Source organism: Lepisma saccharinum, chromosome 5 (assembly GCF_977018435.1).
Source record: "Lepisma saccharinum chromosome 5, izLepSacc3.1, whole genome shotgun sequence".
In the NCBI taxonomy this organism is placed as follows: Eukaryota; Metazoa; Arthropoda; class Insecta; order Zygentoma; family Lepismatidae; genus Lepisma; species Lepisma saccharinum.
In genome coordinates, this window is record NC_139233.1 from 88720698 (window position 1) to 88741104 (window position 20407).

General features: G+C 39.2%; 1 protein-coding gene across 4 annotated transcripts in view; it reads left to right on the forward strand.

Annotated features, from left to right (window-relative positions):
• LOC145987935 (uncharacterized) overlaps positions 1 to 20407 on the forward strand; it is a 132869-nt gene that overhangs the window by 25804 nt on the left and 86658 nt on the right. The window lies entirely within an intron of this gene.

Genomic DNA, 20407 nt, shown 5'->3' on the forward strand with positions numbered 1-20407 from the left:
GGTTGCTGTCGATAGAAGCAGACCATAAGGCTAAGGTTCCCTGTCCGCTACTCTCCCCCCGCTCAAGATTCTGACCATAACAGGTTTCCTGTTACAAGACAAAATTTTTTCCGAGTGTCTGAAAGAAGAAAAACACACATTGACGAACATCGCAATACAACTGAGAGCCAAGGACTATTTAGGGGAGGCGGGGTATCCAGGGAGTCCGAATCTTCCAGGAGAGACTTACGAAGTACTAAAATTAAATAATGTAAATATGTTTGTTTTGTTTAGCATCTGTCGTATAATCGAGAGACGTTTATTTCCGTCAAACATATTCTAAGGGAAGGATTACATTGGGGTCAAACAACTTTGGATGACTGTATCAAATAAGATTTATGCACACCACTACTTAAGTAATATTATTAAATATTAAATTAAGAGCTTTTCATTTCGTCAAATGGATCTAACATCCTTTTTCGTTATTCAATAAATATTCAATTCTTTATCTGTTTCACAATCACCTTGCCAGGGCAGTTGTTTTTATACAAATTGAAGCGATCTGAACTATTCATGAGCTAGATAATGAATATGAGCGGTTATATTCCTATTCATATGCCGTCTTTTTCCCATTCATGTAATAACAATATTAATTAATATTTTAATTCTTAATTTAATATTACAGTTATTTTAATTTGTTTTTATTATTAGAAGAAGGTACCAACATCATAGGCGTGCGCAGACTCTCACATAAGGGGGGGGGGGGCAAAAGCCTTGAAAATTCAGTCAGATCGGGAAAGAAAAACCTCATTTTATCTCACTCTTTTAGTTTTTTGCATTGATGTGATATATATATATATATACATGTGTGTGTTCGCGCGTGCGCGTTTATATTATATATATATATATATATGAATGGCTTATTGCAGAAAGGGACCTGAGTCACTTTTGCACAATTCTGAGAAAAACAATGAAAAATCGTATAATATTAATAGTGTAAGAAAGAAATGTGCCGTTGTTGGCTCAAATATTCAACATAATGAATAGTTAATTTTGCAACCCTCAATGCACCCCCCTGCAGTATGCTGCTAGACACAGTGGAGATGAAAAAATTAACTCCGATACCTCAAAAATGTGACTCAGGTCCCTTTCTGCAATAAGCCATTCATATATATATATACCTAGGTATTAACATATTATTTAAATACATTACGTAATCTATTCATCCGCCCCTTAACAAACCAACAGCAAAAATTATATAGATTGTCTCTGAAATGTGAGCGCTCGTTTTCCTCCAAACCAAACTGTTATAGCAGCAACTGTCTGAATTACTTATTTGTTCTTACTTTCTCTCTAGTAATTTACAATGTATTGGAGAAAAGAAACTGCGAGCGAAGCGAGCAAGCAAATTTTTCGATCCAAATTTTTGAAAGTTGAAAACAGTATTGATTTAATACGACGCAAAAAATTTCATGGGACGGCATGGCATTCTCTTTTACAATTTTTCTCAATCAGATTGTTCGGCGCCAAGGGCCAACTCCCGCTACTTCCTAGCTACGGCTCGGAAGTTGACAAGACTGCAAGAAAAGCAGGTACCGCGAGCGAAGCGAGAAAGAAAATTTTACGAAATGTATTTTTATTTGTATAAAATTTAAAGTCGAGGGGACAATTGTCCCTCTGTAACCCCCTGCAAGTGATCCTGACCGTCTGGAAGAAATAATGCAAGATGGACGTGAAAACTAATTCCGTCTTGAGTATCCTTTTGTCCTGCTACTAGTATAGATTCTGCTAGTCTTGCTTTTTTTTTTACTTCAATGTATGCCCCCCCCCTATAATTGATTTCCGTCCAAGGTTGGAAAAAGGCATAAGGCAATGCCCCCCTGTCCTCTTGTGGTTGCGCCATTTCCTTTTAGAGTATAATATTGTTTAATAACAGCGACAATATTGTCTCCACTAAATTTCTAGGTGAAAGTATAATACTATAGGGGCATGGAACGTCTGGAAGGGGGACAAGGATTACTACACCTCGAAAACGGTCAAACTAAAAGTATATATTTCACAGGTATAATTATATTTCCGTCATAGTAATTTACATTAATTATTATGTAATGGGGACGCAGGAATGCGATAATTTCAAATTCAAGTCATGTTTTTAGAGGGGACAGCACCAGCACTAGTATCGGGGTAATATGCCCCATGAAAAAAATACCTTTCTTGTCCCTTTGTGGAAAAATCTGTGAACGTCCGTGATTAGGGGGCAATCCCCCCCCTTCCTCCGCCCGTGCGCACGCCTATGACCAACATATATGGAATAGTTTATAACATCGAGTAGCAGGATATCTCTCCTGTATGGTGCTGTAAACTAGGGAAATAATGACGATCTTTTGTAGTAGTGCATAGCTATTCACCCTGTTGCGACACATGTGCAGAACAGGCGGATGATACGGTCTAGGTATGGCTACAAGGCTTAGTCTTCACGGCAAGAAGAAGAAAAATCATAAGCAGATATATTCTGTGTAATGTTTGTTATATCATGGTTCAATGTATTTGAATGCTTCGGACATAACGTCCAGTGTATATTAAATGTATTAATTGTTTACCGTCTGGTTATTAATCCTCATTACCAAGTCCTTCACCCCGAACCATATCAATTTGGCGCTGTGGACAGAGGATAGAAAATTTGAAGGATTCTAATCGTATCGTCAGGATGACTTTATCGGCACGGGATTATAACAAGTAAGATTTCTGTAGCAAATCAACAAGACGGTCTTACATGTAACGTTTAAGTTTGCTAATTTTCTACATGCAAGTTTCAGTTACACATCGTAACTTTCATACATGCCAGTGATTTCTATCAGTTAATGTAATTTGAAGTTTCGATAACATGGCTCTCAACATTACATTCAGCGAATTTGCTGAAGAAAATGAAGATATCGAGAGTTATTTCATGCGTTTTGATCAACTCTGTCTTGCCCAGAATGTGGCAAATGAAAGAAAAGCAGCAGTTCTCTTAGCAGTCATAGGTCCTAAGGCTTTCCAAGTACTTCGCAATATTACGGCTCCTGAAATGCCATGTAATCTAACATATGCTGTCATTCACGACAAAATGGTTCAGCACTTCAGGCCCAAAACCAACAAGTTTACAGAGAGGTTCAAGTTTCGAAATTGTATCCAATCTCAAGGAGAATCAGTTACTCAATTCGTAGTGAGAATCAAACAACAAGCAGCCAAATGTGCGTATGAGCAGTATTTAGATGAGGCACTTGTTGAACAATTTCTTGTTGGTGTACAATCTGACAGTACTCGAAAAAGATTATTATCTGAAAGTGATCTTTCCTTTGCTAAATGTCAAGAAATTGCTTTGCATTGTGAGTTATTAGAACGAGAAGTTAAATTATTCTCGAATAAGTACAATGCAGATTCTGTGACTTTTGCCACCAGCTCAAGAAATTTGACGCGGATGAATCCAGATCGCCACACAGGCGCTTCAAAGAGTTCACGCTCGGGCGAAACGAGGCAGAAGAGCTACAATCAACCTCAGAACACAACTGCTACCAAGCAAAATCCTCACTCACAGTGCGGCAACTGCACAAAGAATCACCCACAAGGTCTATGTCCGGCAAGAAACGCAATCTGTAGCTACTGCAAACGACAAGGCCATTGGAATATACGATGCAGAAAGAAGCAAAAAGAGAGCCGTGAATAGAACGTCCAGTTCAACCTCACGGAGCACAACACCCGATGAGTTGTCTACGTTCAGCTTCAACCATCTCAACACTTGTGCGCTCAGTCATCGTTCCACACTGATTACTTCTACTCAACACATTTTGGAGCACCAAATCAGTTCGGATAGCTTCATAATAAATCTCCAAATCAATAAGTGTATTGTTAAATGTGAAGTAGATACTGGGTCTGCTGTTACTCTTTTCAACGAGAAGTATTTTGATCAGTTGTTTCCACACTATGTTAAATGTAATTCTAGCCTACGATTACGAGGTGTAAACGAAGGATATGTTCATGTTACAGCACAAACATCCGTCAAACTATACTTAGACAATAGGGATTATACTTTACCTGTCTTTCTCTGTCAGGAGAAACTTTTATATCCATTGATCGGTCGTACATGGTTGGACATTATTCAACCATCTTGGAGGCGATTATTAGTTACGGCCAGTGTTCTTTCAACTAACACAGTACAAGGTACTATTACTAACGCTGGTGCCGACGACCTAAGGCGAGAAATTTCTTCTAGATACGAGAAAATCTTTGATGGTGATTTGTCCAAGCCAATTACACCTTATTTGGTCGATATACCACTGAGATCCAACTCTGCACCAATATTTCGTAGACATTACGAAGTTCCTTACGGTATTCGAGACCGTGTTCAGGATTCTATTCAAAATCTAGTGAAAGTAGGGTTATGGGAACCGGTCGGATATTCTGATTGGGCCTCACCACTTGTCGTTGTTACCAAGAAAGATGGCTCACTTCGTCTCTGCACTGACTTCTCAGGAACGGTGAATAAAATGACTGAAAACGTCAAGTTTCCCATTGCTAGAGTCGAGGATATTTTCTCTAAGTTGGCCAGGTGTAAATACTTTACGGTAATTGACCTTCAAATGGCTTACGGACAGTTGGAACTTTCTGAAGCTGCCAAACGCATCACTGTCGTCAACACACCTTGGGGCTTATATAAACCTCACAGACTACCTTTTGGCATAAACATAAGTGGAGATCTGTTTCAAATGGTCCTAGCGAAGATTCTAGATGACATTCCCGGAGTTTCTTTCTACTTTGATGACGTCATCATCGGAGGTGAAACATTGCAAGAATGCTTCACACGCACGTGTGATGTCCTGAATCGTCTGGCCAAACACAATGTCAAAGCGAGCGCCAGCAAAAGCCAATTCCTAACCTCATCTATCGAGTACCTAGGATACAAGATTGACGTCGCTGGTATACGGCCGTCAGACAAGAACTTGGAGGCCATCCTAAATTCTCCCCCACCTCAAGACAAATCACAATTACGTTCCTTCATCGGGATGATCAACTTTCATCGAAAGTTTGTACCGAACTTAGCTTCGAAACTTCACTTTTTACTTTCTTTACTCAAGAAAAACGTATCTTGGAAATGGGACGATAACTGTCAACACGAGTTCGACAGCATCATGGCGGAACTTCGACAGATAAATCCTATTGTGCCTTTCGACCCAACAAAGCCAGTTGTACTTATCACTGATGGCTCTCCTTTCGGCTGTGGCGCACAATTGTGTCATCGAGTTGATAGCGGTCTACAGACCATCGCCTGCTCTTCTACCACCTTCAGTGAGACGGAGCGCAGATACTCCCAGGTAGAGAGAGAAGCTCTAGCCATAGTTCACGGTATCAAGCGATTTCACAAATTTTTACTCGGATCCAAGTTCGAGATTGTTACAGACGCACGTGCTGTAAAGTTTATATTTTCTCCGGATCGAGCCATTTCAAAACATTCATCCAATAGATTGATGAGATGGGCTCTACTTTTATCTTCATACCAATATAATATAATTCATTCCAGCAAGGTAGAAGTAGCTGACATGCTAAGCAGGTTGCCTACGCAAACACGTGACACAATACCAGCTGGAGAAGAAGAACTTCATGCATATTTCGGGTCCATTGAAGACGCTGTAGCTCCTCTTTCTCGAGACTCAATACAGAACGCCACTTCAGAAGACCCACTGCTCTCATTAGTTGTCTCCTGTGTAGTAAATGGTTGGCCAGATCAACACGACACGTCTACCGAACGGAAGAAGCTCGCACCTTTCTTCGAAAGAAGAGCTCACCTAACGTACGAGCAGGGAACGCTCATGTGGTCGGGTAGACTTATCATTCCCACAGTTAAACGGAATGAAGTTCTTAGAGCTTTACACGATGGACACATTGGTTCAACTCGTATGAAAGAGTTGTGTCTTTCCAGATTTTGGTGGCCAGGCATGTCAGCAGAGATTACGGATTTTGTAGCGAGCTGCAATACATGCCGAGCAAACGCTCCTAAGGTCCGAAACGGACCCGATTCTTCATGGCCTCTCGCTTCGTATGTGAACGAGAGATGGCATATAGACCATTTTTTCTTTGCAGGGCGTAAGTTCCTACTGATAGCAGACGCCTTCAGCAAGTGGACAGAAGTATGGCCTCTACACACATTGGACACAAAGGAAACGATCCGCTGGCTTATGCAATCTTACGCCACGCTAGGGATACCAAATACTATCGTATCCGACAACGGCCCAACGTTCACTTCTCTCGAATTTCGTAACTTCTGCCTTAAGAATGGCATCAAACATGTTACTTCACCATCTTATCACAGTCCTAGCAACGGCTTAGCCGAACGATACGTTCGTACTGTCAAAACCGCTCTTGTCAAGCTTATAACTGACAAACCCAATCTCAGCACGCTTGAACTTGATATGGGGATCGCCAACCTTCTTTTCATCCTTCGGAACACGCGACTGGGTGGAAAAGGAAGCCTGCCGGCACTTTCGGTCTTGAAATACCAACCAAGATTTTGGTGGGAACCAAACAATCTGCCTCTGTCGAGTGAATCTCCGTTCAAGCCGAGGAAGTCAGCAAAATTTCAGAACGATTCTTCATCGAGATATGGTACTTTCACCATCAACTCAGCAGTTTGGGTTCAATCACCTAAGCATGGTACTCCAAATTACATCCCAGGAGTTGTCATTCGTCGAATTGGGGATAGTATCCTCTACGATATAATGTTGGAAGATGGAATCAAACGAGTGGTACATCCCAGGTGGTTGAAGAGACGTGTTTCACGTGACACTGCAGATGACGACGACTTCAACGTTACAATACCAAATAGAAATTCAACAAACCCCGGTGGAACAGTACCAGAACCTATCCCAGGCAGAGCCGGATACCCAGGACCAGGTCCTAGTACACCTCACTCATCTCCGAGAAGGTCTACCAGGGTTCGCCACCCAACAGATCGATACGGTCATCAGCATATCTGATTTTTTTTTATGGGACACCTGGAGGGATGATACGGTCTAGGTATGGCTACAAGGCTTAGTCTTCACGGCAAGAAGAAGAAAAATCATAAGCAGATATATTCTGTGTAATGTTTGTTATATCATGGTTCAATGTATTTGAATGCTTCGGACATAACGTCCAGTGTATATTAAATGTATTAATTGTTCACCGTCTGGTTATTAATCCTCATTACCAAGTCCTTCACCCCGAACCATACCAGCGGAAGACATTCTTTTGTGTTTTCTGCAGTTGGTGGATTATCCTAGGTGAGATGATTTTGATGTTCTTTCTTTTCTTAACGTAATAAAAACGTGTCTTACAAACTAAGGCGTCGTGCTTTGTGCTCCGCCTGAGGATGAATTATATGATGAAACTGATGAACGGACACTCACAAAGAGCATCCATGCCGGGATTCGAACTCCCGGATATGCTAACCACTCAATCACGGAGGCCAGTGCTAATGCACATGAATATCGAGTAGTTAATAAAATGTGTAGTTTTAGCATTTTTGATACAATTAAAACTATTTACAGCCAATGCATATTACTCATATTGAACCGGAACGACGAATTTGTGAATTTACTACAGGACTTTTCAAACATCCGCAGATAAGGCTAATACAGTTTCTTGTTCATATCTATTATAGTTATCCTGAAATACACGTATGTCAGTTTTCACGCAGCTTACTAGTTTCCAGATATGCTTGATTCTGATAACTGTACACTCCTATTATTCATAGTTAAGAACTATCTCTCCGGATCCGAGCATGCATGTGAAAAAGAACTGAATCACTCCGCTCCGGAGGGCTCCTTTAATACCACCGCGACCTAGCTCCGAAACCCTGCCTGCTGGCAATCGTATAATTGTCAGCGATGTTCTCTCCATCCTTTCATCCTTGGGTTCGAGTCCTCGTTGAGCCTGCATTTTTCACTGAAAATTCTACGTAAGTTATGGTTGTAGCAAAATCCGGATTGTCTCCGAAATGGGGAGATTACCTCCGAAATCCGGATTCTCTCATTTTTCCATCGGATTCCCGAATAGTAAAAAAAAAAATCTGGATTTGGTCATCCCTACTTCACACGTCTTGCGCGAACACTGACCTGCTGATGTGTAAGTGGAATTATCAGTGTGATAATTCTTAGTAATTCAGACTTCATAACATTCTGGTAGAAAAATGTGCAGAACAAATTCTCGAGTTAGTAACCTAAAAGTTGTCTTTTCGACAGCATTTGCTCTTTTTTTTTAAACTTCGGACGGAAATGCATGGTAAAAAAATCAGAATTTTCAGTTTTCATGAGATAATTTGGAAATGTGTTTACAGGACAATAATACATCATCATCACTGGCACTGAGATATGGATCTCATACAAAAATAATTTAAATACACGAATACAAGAACAGGGGAAGAACACAGAAACGAGCACTGCCGGATCTACAAGCCGCAAGACCCCGCAGTGCGAGGGTGGGGGCAGAGACAAGTAAGTCTCTAGAAGGCCCTCAGTGATTGACATAGTATAGGGTTCGTATATGCGTATTTAAAAACTAAACTTAATTACTCAGGGGTTCAGAAACGAATACAAGATATACAGGTAAAGGCAGTGGCGGCGAGGGGAACAGTCGGCCCCTACTTTCCGCCACTTTTGTCCCCGCACTATGCTAAACCGTACAGTATCTACAATGGGAAATATACTGTCCCCCCCCCCCTCGGTTTTGGAACCAAATCGCCGCCACTGGGTAAAGGTAAAGTTAAAGTTCCCTGTGCATATGGCACCGTGCCATGACGTCCACTTGCAACACACCAATGTGTTTATATATGATTTGTTGAGGAACTTTTGAATCACCCTCTAGGCTCTTAGATGTGACTTTGTCAACATGAGATCAAGAACTTCACATACACACATGCATTATAATATACATACAGACACACAAACACACACACATATTATAAATAGAGCGTAGAGGGTATGTTTGTGTTTATGTTTGTGTGTGGTAGGTTGGTAGAGGGGAGCCTTTGGTCCGTTGTTGATCCATGCAGATCTGCAGCTGCCACCTCCAACCACGATTTTACGTACAACACGTTGTAATAATCTTGCGATCTTATAAAAGCAGGAAATGTACTTGAACATTGCAATGGCCTTGCCCTAAGGGAAGTTAATTTTCGATCGCAAGGCGTCTACCGTACTATAAAAATCTGGGGGCTACAGGGAGCTTAGATGTGTTGTTGGGGTTTCATCCCCCCTAACCTCCTTGTAGCGCCGTCCCTGGCTGTATGTATTTCGTCCAATGAGTACAAGCTAGCAAAACTGTGAATTTCAACAAGTTTGTAGATAATTCTGCAGCTGTTCATAAAAACAGACGTACGCGTATTTTATTAGTTTCTTGCTGTGGTTTATTTTCCCATTTCAGCAAAAAAGTATTCACACTCTTTGCATACGGTGAGTTAATGTGGGGGAAGGAAGAAGTTCCCCCTTAATAGTCTCACTTAGAAATTTAGTGCAGAGGAATCTAATAACCGTTCTTAAACAACATTATGCTTTTATAGAAATACAAGTATATACTATTTTCAAACATACGAAAGTTCCAAGTAACTACGTAAGGAAAGGGTAGTGAATTACTTCCTATGTAATTGGACTCTCCCACTAGCAAATTTCTTATTAACACCTCCACATATTTCATTCTTTAGTTGTATTATCTGTATGTGTCTGCAGAATAAATTGCCCATATATTGCACATGAATAAATTATGTGTAGTTCTTTTGAATTTGCGGTACTAAACCACGTTTATACGTACATTAGTCTTTGAACGACAGATATGGAAAATAAAGCGCCAGCAGAGAACAATGGTGCCACTGAAGTTGAAATTCATCTAATAAAGTGATTTTAGGTGGGTCGGGACACACACAACCCTGTTTTGTTCCCACCAATGTAATAAAAACAGTGAGATGGAATGAGGGCTTTATTTCGTCAGCTGAACTCTTATCAAGGCCCTTGCTCCCCATAATCGGAGGATCTGAGACAGAAATAGTGTTATTTGTCGTATATCTAGAAAGTTGATTGATTTGCTTTATTTTACTTCGCTTTTTGTGCCACTTTTGGCCAATTTGCGAAGATGGGGATGAGTGATGATATGATGAAATTGATGAATGGACACTCACAAACATCCGTGGCCAAGCCGAAATTCGAACCCGGGACCCCTGGCGTCGTAGCGCGATGTTCTAACCACTCCCCCACGGTGGCCGGCCCCAGAAAGTTGAAAGTGAATGAAATTTTTATGTTGTGTTTTGTATGGTCATTATCAATAGTAAGTCTGTCATATTATTCCATTAAATAATGTCTTTGGAAAAGAAAAAACAACAAATAATTTATGTATTTTATTTTACATAAGACCTATGCCTAAAAGTATTTTTGTATATGATGACACAGAACTATCTTATGTTGTGATTTCTGACTGTAATATATATATATGTAATTGGTGATAAAATAACGCAGTAAAGTATTAAGTAAATATATTTTATCCCCCTACTTACAAATCATGAAAGGAGTCAAATTCGAAATTAAATTGAACGGACGTTCAAAATTTTTAAAAATAGCACTATTTCCATAACAGATCATCAAGTATTTTTTATCATTGACCCTCAGGAATATCTCAAACTTACAATGAACGTTCATTGAACTTATTTATGATCGACAGCTAAAAATTCATTCATTTGCATGACTGGATGATAATCCACCACCAGATAGAATTTACACAATATTTACCTAAAAACTTTGGGTAAAGTCACCTTCACCCTAAAGAAAAATCCCTTGGTAATGGACTTTCGTGTTCTCACAAAAAAAAAAAAAAAGTTATAATTTGGCACAATTTTTTTTTCGCAGGCAAACCTTTTGTAAAGGTATACTTCAGTCTGTGCAATCAGCCCTTCCCATTTGTGAACAATATACTGGGGAAATCCACCGTCCTTCACTGTTGTCATTGCACTACAACCCCATCGTGATTTAGTATGAGGATATCGCGTAGTGAAGAACTGTTTACAAGCATCGCCCAAACCATTGATTCTCCCCCCAAAACCTTTCCCTGCCTTCTTTTTTCTTTTCCTAGCTCTCAGCATGCGGTTTTCTTGCACTTGAGGAAGACTGGCCGATTGTGAAAAAAAAAAGGAACGGGAGAGGAGGGGGGTGCATGAGGGGCGCGAGCGGTACAGAGGGGGAAACGGCTAGAGCGACCAGCTTCGAAAAGTCGAAGTTAAAATTTACATACATTGCTCTGTACGTCGACAAACTACAGACATTCTAAAGAAAATTATGTAAGATCAGTTTCATTTCTTTGCTGTAGAAGAACAGTAGAAGCTTTCTTGTTCTTTAAAATGTTGATTTAAGTTATTACATATAATTGGCGAGCAAGTTAATTTTACGAAATTGAGATAAGGAAAACTACGTAATAAATAATGTATTTAAAAAAAGGCTTAACGACATAACAAATTTCATATTTGATCTTTAACTCAGTAAAATTTAAATGCCACACACTTGACTGTTCGAGCACAGAAGGTCGACGGAAGAACCTATTTTTTAGGTATCTTCACCAGCGGTGATACGGGCTCTTAAAGTGGGATCCGAACCACTGTGCCTCCACTGGGTATGGAACCCCTTGATCACAAGGCAACGATGTTACCACTATACCATCGGGGAGGCACAAAAGCTGTAAAGGAGAGAATGCATTGGTGTCCCATGAAATTATTTGCACCTTATTAAATCAATATTGATTACAGGCTGCAAAAAAATTGGATCCAAAAATTTTCTTACTCGCTTCGCTCGCAATTTATCATTGTTCTCTGTAATGCATTGTAAATTACCAGAGCCACTATGTGCTTCAGTGAGTGGTATTCATATTTCACAGGTATAGTGTTCTTTTGTGACTCTTTTAGTCACAAGTGCTTCTTTCGAAGATAACAGCTTTTTCAGTGCCTAATCCATGAATATTATGAAAAATGTTCAGCACGTTTAGTTTGATTTGATTTCATTTATTTTACTTCGCTTTTTGTGCCACTTTTGGCTAATTTGCAAAGGTGGAGATGAGTGATATGATGAAATTGATAAATGAACACTCACAAACATCCATGCCAGGCCAGGAGTCGAACCTGGGACCCCTGGCGTCGTAGGGCGATGTGCAGAACGATTAGTACCTATTTTTTATTTTGTTCTTATTTGCCTGCTTATTTTGCAAGTTTTTAGTGCCTATCAATCCTCATCCTGTTTATAAGGCCTTATTTAACCTCCCTTAGATTTGTAATAGTGATGACCGTGGATGGTGTAAATAATATAGGACACTGAAAAGTCTCGCATAAATATTATGTAACATTTTGAAAACAGTTAGTAATTAAATATGCGAGAATTCTTTCAGTCTATAATGATGAAAACTTTTCTTAATCCCAGAGACTTTATTTCTAAAAAAAAAAAATATATATATAACAGGCAAATTATTGTGTGGTTTCAAGCCCCATAGGCTCATTTAAGTTTAACTGTCACTGACCCCTATTTTTGTTTCACTAAACTACAATAATTTCTTTATGCTGTGTGTACTTCTGGCTTCATGACAATACTGGCATCGAAAGAGTAGGGATGGGACGGCACGGACCTTAATAATTGAGAAAAAATATTTTGGAAGGTAGCAGATCGAACTTGCAGAGATGCCAATTTTTACTGTAATGACCTACTATGTTATGATAATTATTGCAAATTCATTCCTGCAACAAACACAGTTACAATCATTAAAGTGTCAATTACAATTATAATCAAAATAAGCACGTACCTTGTCACAAGAGATTCTGGAAATGGTGTCGTCCTGCATCCACACATTTCTGGCAACTTTTCAGGAAATTTCCATTAACACGCAACAGTTCAGCTTCTGATATTGCTTCAGTTTCTCTCCTGATACTCTCCTTCAGTTCTTCAAATGTGTGGGGGGTTTGTTGCATAGACTTAATTTTTCAATTTCCTGCATAGATAAAAACTGCATACGTTGAGATCAGGGGACCGTGGCGGGCCACAATCCTTTGCTAATAACTGGGTCTTCAAATATTTCCTGAATGAAATCCAACGACTCCTGAACTGTGTGTGAGATGGCAGCGTCTTGTTGGAAAAACCCAGACTGGCATTCAATATCAGTTAGTTGTTCGAAGAATGGTGTGAGTATGTCGTTCCTGTATCTCTGTTCATTTATGGTATTTCATAAAATATGTGCCCTATAACTCTGTATGCATTTACTGTGCACCAAACACCGATTTTCTGGTCATGCATAGGAGTTTCGTGTATAAAATCGGGTTTATCTGAGCTCCAATACCTGTTATTCTGTGATGCAACATTCCCCCTTAAATGGAACCATGCTTCATCAGAGAAGAATATTAAACTTGGAACAATTACCCCACCATTAACATTCCCCAAAATCCAGTTACAGAAATTTACCCGACTGATTATCGCATTCTAGCAGTTCCTGGACAACAGTGACCTTGTACAGTTTCAGTTTTAAAAATTTGGTAGCTCAACATGCTGTTGTTTCAGAAATTCCTGTACCCTGTGCAAGTTGTCGGAGCGATTTTTGAGGAGTATGTTCTAATCTTTCTGCAACTTCGTCCAATTTATCTTCGGTAAGTACACCCTGTTTTACCGTTTGCTTCTTATCGAGAATAGATCCTGTTTCCCTGAATTTGTTCACAAGGTTTCACATGGTATTTCTGTGTGGAGCAGGCACATCTGGGAATTCTGTTGAAAATCGTCTACAAACGTCCTCGCAAGAATTTGTAATCGCATACGAATCGTACATAAAAACTTTTTGTTGTAATGTGCACGTATGTGCCATTATTAAAACTATATCAAAATGCAAATAACACTTAACAAACACTTTACAAACTTTACAAAACAATAGAAAATCGTAAGAACACTTGTAAACACTTAAAAAATGCGACTAAACTAAGATCGCGAAGTTACTGAAATGGAATGGTGTTAAGAAAGAAATCCACAAGTTATGTTCAAAGCCATGTGTTTCAGTGCTCTTTTAGAGTGTCTTGTTACCAAAGCTACGTGAAATTTCCTAAAAACTTGCCAAAAAAGGTGTGGATGCACGAGGAGAACATTTCCAACATCCCCCGTGCTCACTTTGAATGTGATAGTAACCATAATTCTGAGAACTTGAAGTCATTTCAAAGCTAGTGGAGATATCGCATGCGATTTGACGGGAAAGCGTGCTGCCGTCAGGTGCACAAAAGGGAAAGAAGGACCCTGTACATGTTAAAAAGTTACCTTGTCCCTGCATACAGTGACTCTGGGGTTCACCCAGCCTTAAATAAATACCCTGGGGGGGGGGGGGGTAAGGGTGGCCGGAGCACATCACACCTTCAAAAGGACTGAGATCAGGAATGTGTGGTACCCGAACCTCACATCCCTTAAATCTGCCTTCATGGCACAGTGCACAGGCAACTTTACCTTTTTTTGAGAAGGTAATTTGAACACTTGGTTGCCACATTCAGACCAGAGGGGAGTAGAAGACAACCTGTACACAAGGAGCATGCATTTCAGATGGCGAGAAGAAAATAATTTCCCCTCTAAGGGATTGAATAAGTAATTGATATTATTTGCTGCCCTTTCGCAAGGGTTCACATAACAGCATGGTCAGTTACCTTGTTTTACGAAACATACATTTGGCAACATCAGTCCACAGACAACAGAAAAATTCTTGGTGGGAGCTGAACCAGGATAAACCTTATGGCTTATACAGGATGGCTACTCACTGGGAATTCCTTGAATTCTGGGAAGTATGCGTGAATTCTGCTTGAATTTTTCTCCGTAGACGTGATAAATTGGAATATTTATTAGTCCAAATCCCATTGAATTAATACATATTTATTAATGCTCTAAGGCAAGTTTTTTTCAGTTTAGCTTTTTTTTATCGAGAAAAGAAAGTTGCGTGGAAAATGAAACAGAATTCTCTCAGTCTGTTTGGTTTGTTAGTGTCATTTGTAGAACAATCTATCTGACATACGGAAGATTATTGCAAGATAAGATATCTTGAAGTTAGGTATATTTGAAATTCTTATACAATTTACAATTTTTCGTAGATTATTATATCTTGTAAAATTTGTGACTTGTGTTTATCGATGTATTTCTAGTTTGAGTATGCGAAATGCAAACTCCCCACCTTAAATTAAATATGTATACCGTTCAATGGAATTGAATTAGAATGTTTGGACACATTGGTATTGCACAGGCCCTTTATATTGTTAATATATTTGAGAGAGAGAGAGAGAGTGAGTGAGTAAGTGAGTGTGTGAGTGAGTGTGTGAGTGAGTGAGTGTGTGTGTGTGTGTGTGTGTGTGTGTGTGTGTGAGAGAGAGAGAGAGAGAGAGAGATAGAGATAGATAGAGAGAGAGATATGATGAGAGGCGGTAATACGTAAGGTTGAAAGAGAGAAAACATTGCTTGATACCCTTGAATTTTTTGGAAAGTTCTTGAAAACTGGGAATTATACTTGAATTTTATCATGGTCCTCGAGTGGCCATGCTGTTATAAAGTAAATCAGTCTTGTTCTGAACTGTGCAATATCATATACATTGTTACATAATGAAGGGAACATCCATATTTCATTTTTGACAGAAACGCGTAATGCAAGATTTGTGTGACATTCATTTTCCTACCACATCCCTTTTGAGAGTTTATTTTGTGACAAGATATTGTAGGATAATGCATACATAATAAACACATTTTTAAAAAAAATGAAATATGAACATATGAAAAAGTGTAGTCTCACATTAGTTTTTTTTTACAAAAACATGTCTCTTGGCATTGGACTTGTTGAATATTTTTCAAAACTTTTCTTTAGCTTTGTTGAGCTATTTGGAGCACTGCATTCAATGTTTATTTTAAGCATGGCACAACACATCGAGTCATTTTTATTGCGAACCGACTCTGGGAACGTTTAACATGGGTCCCTTATGGGCTGCCGCACACTGGACAAAACATCTGGCTCGAGTCACGTTGCGACGGTTTGCGACAAAACAGTGAATGTCTGTGGAATTTGGTCTTGCAGGAGCATGATGCAACAAAATGCTCTGTGCATGTGCAAAACCTTTCTTCTTAGTGCACCACCTGCATGTGACACATCACTGTATTGTTTGACAGCACATATTATATGCAGATTTGATGGTGCAGTCAAGGTTAAAAATGGAGCTTGATCCAGAGAAGCAAATTGTTCTTGCCCAAGCGAGGCCTCCATTGTATGATTATTCATCAACTGAACACCATAATAAGGACAAAATTACTGCACTATGGAATGAAGTGGCACAATTACATTACCTGAAAAAAATAGGTCTATTTGAAATTATCTTGTATTTGGACAGATAACGTAGTGTACAAAATGTATCATGAATTGTACAGGAAAACAATCTTCAGGCCAGATTAATATTTATTGCTCGAATAACTATGTGTTTGCAGTTCGCGAATTAAACTTTTTCCTTTTATGCATGCTGGTTCATCTATTGCTGGATTCATGTGTAAGCAGGAAATATATTTACAAGGAAATCTACTTTATTTTGAAAGGACATAAATTAACATTATAATGAAAAATAATTAAAAATAAAATATAAAACAATATAAAACAAAGCTACATAATTGATTACTCATTTCCTCACACAAAAAAATATGTTTCCAAAGCTTCATGACTAATTTTTCCACGTATATGCTAATGATTTTTTTTTGTTATGTATCAAATTTAGTTTTTGTGCGAACAAAATATCAAACTTAATTACACTGCTCCACAAATTATTATTTTTTTTTTTTGGTACAGAAACGAAAGTAGCTATTCTGTATAGATTTCATGGTGCTGAACACGAATATCACAGTTAAAATTATCTCCTAGCTCAGGATTACAAGTAAATTTTGATTTTCGGTTTCACACTCTCACTTTTGAGACATTATAATAGCAACATGCAAAGACACTGTGTAAACGATTATTCTGCCATCAGCGAGTGAGGTGTATGCTTTCGGTTTGATTTTTCAATGCTGCGTAAAGCAATGACTCATGGGACTAACAGTTGGGCTGAAAAGTTCGTAGGCTAACATAGTAAAAAATATTTTTTTTTGACAAAATTCGATTTTCTTATTCAATATAGTTGCCTTTGAGGGCGATACAACGATTATAGCGGTCATACAATTTTTCGATGCCATTTTTATAGTACGATTTCTCTTTAGCCTCAAAATAGGCCTCCGTTTCGGCGATTACCTCTTCATCAGTGCTAAATTTCTTTCCAGCGAGCATTCTTTTAAGGTCTGCAAACAGGAAAAAGTCACTGGGGGCCAGATCTGGAGAATATGGTGGATGGGGAAGCAATTCGTAGTCTAATTCATATAATTTAGCCATCGTTTTCATTGATTTGTGACACTGTGCATTGTCTTGATGAAACAGCACTTTTTTCTTCTTCAAATGGGGCCGTTTTTTCGTGATTTCATCCTTTAAACGCTCCAACAACGCTATGTAATAATTGCTGTTGATGGTCTGGCCCTTTTTGAGGTAATCGATGAATATAATACCATGCGCATCCCAGAATACTGATGCCATAACCTTGCCAGCCGACTGTTGCGTCTTTCCACGCTTTGGATTCGGTTCATCACGTGCAGTCCACTCGGCTGACTGTCGATTGGACTCTGGAGTGTAGTTATGGAGCCATGTTTCATCCATTGTAATATATCGACGGAAAAATTTGTGTTTATTACGGTTGAATATCGTTAAACATTGCTCCGAATCATCAAAACGTTGTTGCTTTTGATCGATTGTGAGCACGCGCGGCACCCATTTTGCACACAGCTTTCGCATGTTCAAATATTCATGCACAATATGTCCAACACGTTCCTTTGATATTTTTAAAGTCTCAGCTATCTCGATCAACTTCACTTTACGATCATTTAAAATTATTTTGTGGACTTTTTTGATGTTTTCGTCGGTAACAGCCTCTTTGGGGCGTCCACTGCGTGCATCGTCTTCGATGCTCATTTCGCCTCGTTTAAATTTAGCAAACCACTTCTCAACGGTTGATTTTCCTGGTGCAGAGTTCGAATAATGTTTATCAAGCCAAGCTTTGGCTTCAACAGTATTTTTTTCGCCAAAAAGCAATGCTTTATTAACACACGAAATTCTTTTTTTCTCCATTTTTTCACAATAACAAAAGCTGCTTCACTCACAATGCTATATCTCACGAACTAATTATCCGGCAACTGTGAAATTTATACACGTATCTTTTGAAGGTTAGTACTAAGTAAAAATCACATGGATTTAATTCTAGTAACTCCATCTATGAGTCAGCCTATGAACTTTTCAGCCCAACTGTTACCTTCTTATCATTTGATCATTGTTGAAAGGTTGAAACAAGAGTCTATTTTAGTTGGCGTTGGTCGTGGCTTCGTGTTGCTGTCAGGTTACCTGTACTGTAACGAGTGTGCTGTTTGAGAGGCAGTTGGCAGTGAATGTATGTGAAGTGAAGTGTTTGAATTATGTTGTGATAGATTGTGTCATTGTACGAGTCTCGGCTTTCACTAAAGTGCCCCGCACCAACATAAACAATCCAGATAGCTTTTGTTACATTTGTGCAGATGTTATTTGTTGTTCTCAAAAGCGGCCATTGACTGCAGGAGTAAGAAAGGCATATGCCTTGTATTTCTGGTGTCGAATCGGAGACGATGACAAATCTTGGGCTCCTCATGTGTGTTGTACGTCGTGTTCGTCTACACTGATTGCTTGGATGCATGGGAAAAAAGTGTCCATGAATTTTGGTGTGCCTGCTATTTGGCTTGAAACCACAATTTATGGATATGATTGCTATTTTTGTATGACACCTCCCTTCAAGAAAGGAATCAATACCAAGAGGAAGATAAATATTGAATACCCTAACATCCCATCTGTTATCCACCCTGTGGCTCATGGAGAAGGATTGCCAGTTCCTGTTCCCCCACGTGTAACACCATCAAGCAGTGATAGCAATGCAGCTGAACCTACACATGCAGCCGAAGAAGTTCAGACATCAACCAGTGAGGTTGACCGTACATTTACACCTACATCTTCATCCAGAGATCCACACGAAATCACACAGTGTGAACTCAGTGATCTGATTAGGGATTTAGATCTTCCTAAGCGTAAAGCCGAACTGTTAGCCTCAGGACTGCGGCAGTGGAACCCCCTTGTTGATACAGTACGAATGTCACTTTTTTGGGATCTTCAAAAAACTTGAAAGCCATTTCAGTACTGAAGGCAACATTACGTTCTGCAGTGATATTGATGGTTTGGTGAGGGACCTCAACATTTCATGCAAACCGGACGAGTGCAGAGACTTTATTGACGGCTCCAAAACAAGCCTGAAGGCTGTCCTTTTACACAATAGTAACGAAAGGCCATCCATCCCTGTCGCATATGCCGCGTTAGCAAAAGAAACTTGCACTATGTTGACACTGAAGATGCACGTCCTTCACTCACACCTCGATGTCTTCCCGGAGAACTGTGGTGCATTCAGTGACGAACATGGCGAGCGGTTCCACAAGGATACTTTTCCTCATGGAACAGCGATACACAGGATGGTGGACTGCTGCTATGTTGGCTAATTTCTGCTGGATACTGCAGACACCACCTACAAAAGAGTGCAAAGAGATGGCCCATATGAAGAAGGTAAGTTCCATGAATGTATACATCCTATTGATTAGAGTAGCAATATAGGGGAAACATAAAATCGAAATTTACTCGTAATCCTGAGCTAGGAGACAATTTTAACTGTGATATTCGTGTTCAGCGCCATGAAATCTATACAGAACGGCTACTTTCGTTTCTGTAAAAAAATGCATTGTGGACCAGTGTTATCATATTTACATATAAAGTACCAAAATGGCAGAGGGATAGAAACATCCCTGGTAGTAATGCAAATTAACTTTCGTTGCCAGGAATAATTTGCTCCTATGGGGGAATCCCTGATCCCCCCCCTCCAAACCTTGCGCACACTGTTATGTTACACCCTTCCCAACTTCATTTTCGTTAGCAATTCGTGAAGTTATGTTGTCATGGAACACTACCATGAATGGAATTAAAATAATCAACACCTCTTTTGCCCTCTCATTTTTGTATGAAGAACATAAGACTTGTCTTGCCTTGTCATGTTGCTTTGTGTATCGTCGCATCATGTCGGATCCAGTGTAGTTCTGTAGTTGAGTCGTGAATGTACTGTTAGAATGCTAATATTAATTTTATGTAATAAACATACTTTTTATTTGAGATTTTTCACCATTATAGCACTGAAATGTCATTTTAATTGCCTAATTTTTGAATTTTAAAATTGAAATGTTACATTTATTTGGATATAAATATCAATATGTGTATT